The 10,588-nt window shown below is 49.1% G+C and overlaps 1 non-coding gene across 1 annotated transcript; it reads left to right on the top strand.

The window, feature by feature from the left end:
• Positions 1-9,921: 9,921 nt before the first annotated feature.
• Trnap-ggg (transfer RNA proline (anticodon GGG)) lies at positions 9,922-9,996 on the top strand. The gene has a single exon. It is a non-coding gene; the product is annotated as a tRNA-Pro (tRNA).
• The last annotated feature ends 592 nt before the right edge of the window (positions 9,997-10,588 follow it).

Here is a 10,588-nt window from a genome sequence, read left to right as displayed (position 1 = left end):
TAAGTATATATATATATATATATATATATATATATATATATATATATATATATAAGTATATATAGCTAGTATATAAAATAACTAATATTAGGCTCCACACACGCGCATATAAAAATACTGCGCGTGTGGGGAGCCTAATATTAGTTGGCAAGATAATTTAGTAGTGCATACCACACGTTGAAACAGAATTTGGAGCAGGTAAGCTTTCGTTGCAGTTGGCCTTTAAGCCCAATTGTATTGTTTCTTTCTTAGCACAACAGAAACATGTTTTTGTTCAGGTTCAGAGTTTAAAAAAAATTCGGGAAGCTTGCACTGGTCGTGCAAGGCTGGAGAAATAGCAGAGCTGACGCCCCTCTCTCTTCGTCGGAGACCAGGCTGTTGCGTCTCACATGGATTTTTCCGAACTTGTCGCTCAAAATTCCCCATGACTGGCAGGCCCGCATCGTTCGAAAAATTAGCAGTGGCTTAGCTCGGCTATGCCAGGATATACACGTAGCGTGTGCTAAAGGTCAGCTTGATATTCTTAGCTTTTCTGGTTGTCTAGGATTAGCTTGATTATCATGCTTACTGCTGCCTCAATGACACACACCCGGTATACGAATATGACACATGTATATTAATCAAGCGGCTCCGGCGCAGCGTCACCAGTTGCCCCAGCGCTAAGGAGGTTCCGCAGGCGCACGCCGGTGCTGCTGCGACGCACGAGCCATCGGTCCCACAACCCGCCACCCCTCGCATGATCATCAAGTGGACCGGGCCACCACATGCGGAACGGTGGTCGGCGAAGACGCTGGGCGCGGGGGGTGGGTGAGAGACGCCGGGCAGCGAGCAACGTTCTGTGCGCCGTGTGCCGTCACAGCTCCTCGCGCATGCACAGCACGGCTCTCCAGGAGCCACGCGAAACTGCTCAACCTCGGCCAGTGTAGCTCACGCTACAAAAAGTCCGCAGGGTTTCACATCTCTCCCAAAGTGGACCGCGTTGCCACGCGATAGAACCCGCGGCCACCGGCTTCACCAACCAACGTTACTAGAATAAACTTATTCTAGACTTTTCTAGTATCGTTGTGGTGTACTCGCCGTCTGTAGCGCGCTCTCAGCGTCTGTGCTCCCCACTTCAGGCACAAACGCAAGTGAACTGGCAAGAAGAACCGCACGCCAGAGATCACGCCACGTACTCTGGGTAGAGTGTTCTCGATGGTCGAGCTTGCCGACGCCGGGCGCTCTTCACGAAGCGCACGCGAGCGTGCACTTGGCATTTTTTCTTGGTATTTTTGGCTGGCTCCTCACGTGGCGCAAATCCAAGCGCAAGCCGGGATGACACCATTGTAGACGAGCCTTTATACCGTGTGCTGCGCAGTGACATCCCGGCTTGACGGACGCCGGTGAGTTTCGGCGGAGCCACACCTGGCTAGCGAAGCCAGCGCGAAGCTATGCACAGCGGCGCCAGTGGTTGCTAGGCAACGCCAGGTGACCTCATCGCTCCGCGAGGTTTATTGGTGCGATGGACGAATAACGCTGGGTTTAAAAAGCTCTGCTGCTAGAAGACCATAAACGTGTTCATCAAGCTCATTTTTTTTTTTCAAGGTATGGCCGATGACGTGAAATGCACTTCTTGCTATTTGTTTCACTATTCTTAAGCTAGACAAATTTAGTCGCAATGACGAGTAAGCATAGTGTAGGGCGAGCCGGTAGTTCAATTTAGAAATGGCTACAGCGCGAAAAGCACCAAGGACAAAAGGACGCAAGGACGCTGCGCTTGTACCGCCGTCTTTCGGTGTCCTTGTTTCTATTCGCGCTGCAGCTATTTTTTTAAGTATGAGTGTAGCGCGGTTCTGCGGATAAGGCTTAGCACGGGTTTTGTATTGCAAAACTACGCGGCGACCGACCAGATACAATGTTTAGCGTGTTTCGCACCAACCATTCCCTCTTTCAACGGACTATTCACCACAAAAGTGTCCCGTTCACGAGCTTACTCCAGAAATGCTCGATTGTTTTGTCTGCGCTGTCCATTCTGCCGCTCCGCTTGATGCCTCGTAATTGCAGAAGATGGAGTCAAAGGTAAAAAGCGTTTCTTACTGTTGGCCACCAAGAATTGTGCGAGTTCTGGGCTTTTAAGTCGTGGCCCATAATCACAAATGCTTAAAGCAGTCCCGAGGGATGCAATGCGCCTCAAGTGTTCTCAGTAGGTTTTTAGTAGACGTTCGAAGACACCGACTCTGTAATGTGTTTTGAGTAGATGTCCACATAGCCTATTTTTGCACCCCCGAAGCAAAAAGCCTATGGGGTACGAGAATTTCGCGCGATGGATACAGGCAGAATGGCCTGACAATTTTTTTACTGATCATCCAGCGCTTCGATACGCTGTGATCGTTTGGAACCCCGCCAATACACTTCCTTATCTGGGTGTTCCTCGTGTGGCCAATTCAGCGAACGATTTCGCAGTTGCTCGTGGACACCTCCCGCAGGCAACGATACGCAACCAACCCAACTTTGCTGTACTATTATGAGCAATATGAAAGGGAACACAGGAACGCGTGAAAACACCCTCAGACCCATCTATGAGTGACACGCAGCGGCCGCCGCCGGAAACAAAGTGGAAAGGGAGATGCTGTTCTAACTCCACTCCCGCCGTGCATCTTATCGGTTTTCGGACGATACTATATCATCGGGGAAATGACGTAAGTTGCTGCTTTTTAGAAAACCCAGCCTGGTGGGAGTGCCAGCAGTTAGTAGAAGAGCGCCCTCCTTCCCCCCCCCCCCCCCCCCCCCCTGTCTGTTTTTCACAGCGCCATCCCCGTATATCGCTCCGAGTCTGTTTCGAGGCTGTTTGCCACGCGTTCCTGTGTTTCCTTTCATATTGCTCATAATAGTACTATCGTGATACATCGAAATACGAACAACGGAGTGCGTGACTTTCAGTACATTCCGCTCACCCTGGCGACGAGCCGCGCATGCGCATTGGGAACACGTTACGAGAGCTCGCGTCCAACCTTGGTCACAGCCGGACTAGAGAGGCGCGCGCGAACGCGCGCGCGCCTCCTGTCCGGCCGTGTCTTCGTATGGAAAGACCCTGGTTCGGCGTGTGAGCATTTTGGAATATCTTCCCGCCGCGTTCGGCAACCGCTTACGCGAGCGTTATCTAACTTCGTCGTTGCGCTTAGTGAAAACCATAGAGTTTCATACTAACATACGCTAGGAAGGCTAGTGTCTATGCGAGCCGCCGAATGGCGGCTTCAACCCCACAAGAGGCGGCCATGCCTGGAGGATGCGTGATTTTTGACTTGGCTTGACCGAGCCGTTACCTTGACTTGACTCAAAGTACTTTTTTTTTGAAATACAAAATCTATAACTAATGTTGATTAGTGCATAAAATATTAATCGTGGAAACAAATTGCTCTTATTGTTAATTTTATATTGTGGTTTACAAGAATTCTTCTATCAGACGGGAAGATATTTGTAAAGTGTATACACAGCTACCTTAGCGGAGCCGACGATTAGGCCGATTAGGCGGCGAAGCGTTTTTTTTTTGTTTTGTTTTTTGCGTGCCAGTAGGCGATGGCGTGTGGCTGAAGAAGGGCGGCTGTACTGTATTCCGCCAATTTGCATGGTTATGGACGGTAACAGCGATTGTGCGGGCGCCTTGTGCCCGCCAATAATTACAGGCAGCTGATTACCGGCGGAAAAGGGCAGCCTATATAGCAGATGACGGTGGCATTGGCGGAACCTTTCTGTGTATGCGACCCACCCTCGCTTGCTCCGCCGCTTTTTACCGTGATAAGGTGCTGACCACGATCAACTTGTTGGTGACCCACCCACCGGGCGAAGCTCCGGGGGTATTGTTTTGTGAAGAAAAATTAGACGGCTGTACACATATACTTACTGCTGGTAAAGGTTTTTTTATTTGGTTTAGACGCGACCGCGCTCGTGTCGCTCTCGCATCGTCATGAACGGCATTAGGATGGAACAGCGCGCTCGTACCGTCTACTAAGTGCGGAATCTCGAGTTCGCGTCCGCTTTCAGAAGTGCCGTAGAACATGACTGGTTTTAAAGGCTACACTTACTGTAAAGGCTACACGGCGACGCTTCACGTCATTTCAGCCGAGCAGTATTTGATAATTGCAGCCACTGGAATTTGGCGCTAACAGCAATTCTGCCCTCGAACGGGCCCTCGCCGCTTTCGAAGCCGAAACCGAAACTGATTGCACACAATAATTCGAAGCCAAGTGCACACAACCCCAAAGCCTCAAGTTAAGCCAAGTTCGAAAATCACGAGTCTACGTCATACAATCAGCCCCATGGTAGCGGAACGATTGCAGCGCCAGTATCCCCTCTACCGTATATTTGTATCAAACTCCGTGTTTAAAACGCCACACGCAGCCATATTTCTTTATTTTTGCAGCGACGCTGTTAGCCTCTCGTTGGTCGGAAAATTTCTTGTCGTAAGCAAAAAAATTGACGCGATCCCGACCTGCGAAAGTGGATGTTTAGCACAGCTGTTGTAAACCCCTACACATGCTGATTTATGGGGGTATGAAATGTTCCTCGGTGTCTGGGCGGGCTTGTCGCTTGCACTCGGTTTTTCTGGCGGCAAATTCTGGATCCTGACGCATGCGATCGGCGTCTTGGGCGAGAACTGCTGGGTCCTACTTAGCCTGACGCATGTACTAACCCTCGAATGACTTCAACCCCCTCCCCTTCCTAGAGCGGCTACAAACCTAATCTTTACCAGAACACAGTGGGGGGAAGGGGTGGGGGTTACATTTTTCCCCGGCGCCTTATCATCCATCATGCGGTTTTGATGCTTGTTTTGTGTTTTCTTTGCACGAATTCTGAGCTCCGTGCTGCACCCCTGATTAGCCTGACACATGCACTCGGCGTCTTGGGCGAGATCTGCTGGGTCCTACCTGGGTTTTTGTTATGACGCGAAATTTTCCGACCAACGAGAGGCACGCAGCTTCGCTGTAAATCCTTGGCAGGACCCAGCAGTTCTGATTAAAGGCACCGAGCGCGTGCGTCAGGCTAATCAGACGTGCAGCATAAAGCTCAGTATTCGTGTAAAGAAAACACAAAACAAGCATCAAAACCGCATGATAGATGATAAGGTGCTGCTGAACAATGGGAACCCCCCCCCCTCTCATGTGTTCCAGTAAAGATTAGGATTTCAGCTGCTCTCGAAAGAGGAGGGGGCTTGACATCATTCGAGGGCTAGCGCATGAGTCAGGCTAGGCAGGACTCGGAGATTTACGCCCAAGGCGCCGAGCGCACGCTTCAGGCCCCAGAATCTGCCGCCAGAAAAGAGGGGTGCAAGCGACAAGCCCGCCGAGACAACTTGGAACATTTCACACCCTCCCCCATCAGCATGTGTTGTGGTTTGCAGCAGCTTCGCTGGACATCCACGTTCGCTGGGCGGGATGGCGTCCGTCTTTTTAATGCGTGCCAAGCACCCAACAGACGATGGAAAGACGATGGTGTTTCCATACCAAGGTTGGTCACGAACCCTGGATGCGTGGGGCATGTACTGAAAGCCATGCACTCTCTTGGTCGTAGTTCAATGCTTCACGACAGTACACGCAAAATAAGCTTTTATCTCCTTCGGGTATCCGCTAGGCCTGTCTTTCACTATGAATTCAATTACACGAGTTTCAAATTAGGTTATGCCTTAGTGCCTTCGCAATGTTCTTCGCTACGAGCGGAAGGAATGCAAACGGCGACTTTTCGTCGGCTCTCCCCGAGCGTGCATTGTTTGCGAACGTCTAGACGGGGTGTCTGCCACTACAAAGTTCGAATCTCGGCGACGCTGAAGATGTCGTTCGCAATCGCTGTTACGAGCGTCATTGTTCATGATGAAGTTACTGCTTAGTGATAGCAGTGAAACTTGTACGAACCAAACATTCCTGGGAAGACTTCACGCCCACATTGCGGGCGGCGGAGAGTCTCCTTGTGGGATGAATACCTCAGTCTCAGTCGGCACCCGAAGCATCGCCACTCTCACACAATACGACAATAAGCCTGAAATCCTTAGTAGTCATGCTATTTACGTCCTAGAAGATACGCCCACAAGAAAAGTGGCCGCTTGCGAGCCGTTTAAATGCCGCAGAGAAATTGCCACTGCATTCCTATGTCGACAGCTACCATTGAACATTCTTTACCTGCCGGCAAAATGACTCTGCGGCTGTATGCATCTTTTTAGGATATTTGGCACGCCAAATCGTCGCCTGATATTCCCAGGATTGACGGGCACTTTGTTTTTCTCTGTCGCTGACAGGGTCACAGTATTCCTTGCATACGATATGAAATATGCCTTCTACGAGTCTGTAGTCGAGTAATGCTGATAAAAAGGAAGAGAACGGTAACATTTGTCAGAATATAACATGGTGTCACAATGACGCAGCCATTTCCCGACACTGCCAAGTGTACTCTGTCGTACTACTATGCCACACGTTGTCCTGGCTCACTGACTTGGGTGGTTCGCTGCTCAGCCCAATAACTCGCCTTGATCTCGGCCCGGTGGCCGTTTTTCTTCTGGATGCCGAAAAACAAACAGCCGTTCTGATGAAATTTCAGCGCATGTTAAAGAACGTCAGGAGGAATAAATTAGTTCGTACCCCTCCACAACCGCCCATCTTTTAGCCAAGCGGTAGCTTCATGGCGTAATACTCCCAAAATCTGCTTTTATTTCAGTCAGCTGTGTCACCACCGGCCAGAATTTTTGTTAATAACTCGGCATCCAGCGTCTGGTACTCCACGAAGCACTGTTGCCTTTAAGTACCAAGAAGGTACCGGAACTTGAAAAAGAGAGCCCAAATTGTCGCGAAAGGGCAGAGAAAAATACAACTGCCGAAAGTTTATGCCTGTGGCGAGCATTTCCAAGCCTACGAGGCCCCTCCCCTTATTTCCTTTTAGCTGTTAGCGACTGGACACTTCGGGGGGCTTGCTGGAATTACTAGTTAGGATTTTGCAACCCGGTGCCTTTTTCCACCCCCTAAACTGCCATGTCCAGCGATCGCCGAGTCCTGGGTGTTGTAATTGAACTGTTCGGCAGTGTAGCGGTAAACGAACACCTCAGGGTACATTCCGAGATACATTCACACACAAAAAAGCACACACACATACACAGCAGTAACCTTGGTGTCATCGACATCTGTGGCGTGCTATTTTTTTCCCCGTCGAGCGGAGCGAATCACAACAGTGCTGTTCTCTTCTCAGGGGCTGGGCTTGCCCTCATAAAGTCGATAATCCGGTTCTCGCTTTGTCCTCCGATGCCTTCGGTGAGTACTTCGGCAGCGAGGTGCGTTTGGTCATTTTAGTGCGCTGAACGCGTCCCCCTCCTGGGCAGTATATGATCACGAGGCATTTATATATCCGCTAAAAAATAAACAGACATGGTTTACTGATTCCTAAACTTCCAGTGCAAGCGTGAGAGTTGGTTTGCAAGATTTGCACAAACGCTTAGTTTTTGTTCCATCACTTCGCCAAGTCTGAATAATGTTTCCTCTCTTCTCATGCAATACACTACCAGCCTGATTGCCCAGTCACTGGAGGAGGCCTACTCAAGTCACTTTTAAAATCAAGAAGGAATCTCCTCATGCTTTAACATCGAAATTCGTATCTTACGAAAGCTTGAGTCAGCTCCTTATAAAACTGTAGCCAATCCAAACGGTTCCAACGTTCTGCAAGCAGCGCATTGTAATTGTACACTTTTTCAATTACACCGTGTCCTGCTTATATCGCAAGGTAGCTAATTATAAGCTTTTACCTGTTTGCTCATGGCAGTGAGACATTCCACCCATGTAATTACTCCGGAATGCATGATTGGAAACCTAATAGTGCCAATTACCGCAGAAATCATATTATCCGTGCGTTGCTGGCACAGACTACCGTTGTTTTTATTCCTTGCCTTTTTTTGTCCTTCGCTGTAGCGCACAACGGCATAATTCGAGACTCGATCGAGCCCTGAGCTTTTGCTTTCGCCCATCACCACTTCGTTTTCCTTTTTTATCTCAGTCGCCGACCTCTGATTTGGAAGAGCGCCACGGCTAAATGAGGGAATACAAATGGAAGAAAACCTAGCAGACGGCGCGTGTGCTGGGAGACGGAGAAATGGAGATCGAGCGACCTATAAAGCCGCGAGAGAAGAAAAAAATCGGACGCAAACGCCGCCGGTCCCGACTGACTTCTAGAATTTCTTCGCTTCGATTTCAGATTGAGTGCCCGCCCGCAAAGGGGCTTTTGCCGCGCGGCCCCAAAATCGTCGATCCAAACTTCGAATTCCTGGATTTGGTCCAACTTCAAATTAGTTCTTGGCTCTCTCCTACTCTTCCACCGACCCTCACCCTTCTGCGTTTTTATCGTCCTTAAGCTCTCTCTTTTTTCTTGCCCTTTCGGTCGCCGCTTTCGCTTCGTCGTTGCCGCACCCTTTTTTCTTCAGTATTTCTGTATCTTCTCTTTTTCAAATCTGTTTCCTTTAATCTACAACACTACTCGTTCGACCTATACTGAGCTGTTTACTTTCCTGTTTCAATTTTCTGGCTTAAGTAAGCACCTACTTCCTTTCCCCCTGACCACTTGCATTGGGAGGAAAGAAGCACCTGCTTTGTAACGTTTTTATTCTAGACGTGTCTTGACAAGCTTTCTTTCCAGTATGTGAGCTTGCGGGTGCGTGTTGGAGTGAGGTCCCAGCCTTCCGAATTCCAGCCCGTTCCCATTTCGTCTCTGCACTAGCAGTCCCCCGCCACTACCACCTCTATCCTCTTGCTTGGAGCGTCCCGATTTCCGTTCGCCAGCGAAACCCGACCCTGCCAACTTCACTCCTCGTCAACAGCCCCGAAATAAGAGAAACAACCCCGGATAGAAGGATAATCGAAGTACATCGAGGAAGAGAGCAAGAGGGAAAAACGGGAAGTATTGTCCCAGAAGAAGGGGAGCCCGCATCCGCACCGCCGAAAATAGGCACTCGCGAGATGTGCGCATTATGCCCGTGAACCTCAATGCATATATGTCAAATCTTGTGGCGGACACGACGAGGTGAAAGGAAAAAAAAACGAAGAAAATAAATTTTAGGAGCTCAGCTGTCACGGTCAAGACAAAAAGAGAAAAGGCCTGCTTAACTGCGTCTTGATGCGGGGGCTGATAGACTTGTCGGGGTAAGGTGCACAAAACGCGGAAAAGAGGCAGGATTGGGATGAAGCGACAAGGAAGGTGGCCGGAAAAAAACAAGGGGGCAAGAAAAAAAGCCGACACTGAAGAAGAGGGAAGACAAAGTCACCATCGGCCAGAGTGGTTCCATAAGACACGACGAAGCGGCTCTTCGCCGCCTTGTAATGAGAAAGTAACGACTTGTCTGGCTCCTGTTACGCACAGTAAATGTATAGAGAAAAAGACTTGAAAGCACACAGGTAGTCGGCACGGCGACGAAGTTCGCGCCGTTTTCGTCCCCTTCGCAGAGTCGCAGAACTACATCCACCGAGCTTACTGACGGCGCGATCGTTTGCGCACCACAGCAGATGACAAGTTCCGGCGAAAATATACAGGCACAAAGGAGGAAAGCATAAGGCACACCAGACTCACATATGGCGTCCGGTGCGTCTGTTTATGCTCGCTGTTTACGCTTTGCCGTCTCATGTCTGGCGGATGTTGCTTTACTGCTTGGTTCCCGTCTATGTGCGCAGAAACTTGAAACCGCCAGCGTGTGCCTACAATGTCAGCAGCGTGTTGCACTGTACTTAGTAGCGGCCTTCTATGGAACATACCACACGCCGCGTTTGTCAATCACTGTAATCAAAAACTGTAAAAAATGTAATTTTTTCCTGTGCTTGGGGGGGGGGGGGGGGAGGGGGGTAGCCAGCGCTGGCTACCACCCCCAAGCACAGGAAAAAATTACATTGACATAAATACCCCAGAAAGTGGAGGGAAAAAATTGCACCGCCGGTAGCGTATAGTGGTTATCGCACCAGACCGGGATTCTGGAGGTCGTGGGTTCGGATCCCACCTGGCGGGCATTTTTTCTCCACTTTCTTTCTTTCCAAATTCTTTATTTGTTTCAATGACCTACCTTATCCTCCCGTTTTATTTCCTAGGTTTTCTTGACTGCCAACCCTTATTTCTGTCATATATATATATATATATATATATATATATATATATATATATATATATATATATATATATATATATATATATATATACAGTAATACCTCGTTAACTCGAACTCGCATATCTCGAAAAATTGGCTAAGTCGAAATTTTCCGCGGCACCGAACATTTTCCTATACCTCCCATGTATATTTTTCCCTTTATCTCGAAGTATTTTTGGGTCGGATTGCGGATAACTCGAAATCTTGACTGGGAGTGGAACGAAAATTCCGCCGCCGGACCATATCACAAGATTCGCGCGATGCTGCCACGCCTGAAGTCCGTCGATTTTTTTTTTCTTATTTAGCCCCGCCTGCCATACGTCGATGCTTTCCGCGAACGCGAAGTGCGCGCTCTACCGAAAATCTACCGAAAGAGCCTTCTCCACGGAATTTTGTTGTCTTATGAAAACGGCAAAGGCTACGAAATTGACCTGCTGGGAGCAGTACATCTTCTCA

This window comes from Haemaphysalis longicornis, unplaced genomic scaffold (genome assembly GCF_048455015.1).
Source record: "Haemaphysalis longicornis isolate Haplotype H1 unplaced genomic scaffold, Haemaphysalis longicornis Haplotype H1 scaffold_2, whole genome shotgun sequence".
NCBI classification, from domain to species: Eukaryota; Metazoa; Arthropoda; class Arachnida; order Ixodida; family Ixodidae; genus Haemaphysalis; species Haemaphysalis longicornis.
The sequence above is the reverse complement of the archived record's forward strand: the minus strand, read 5'-3'. Positions and strand labels throughout refer to the sequence as shown.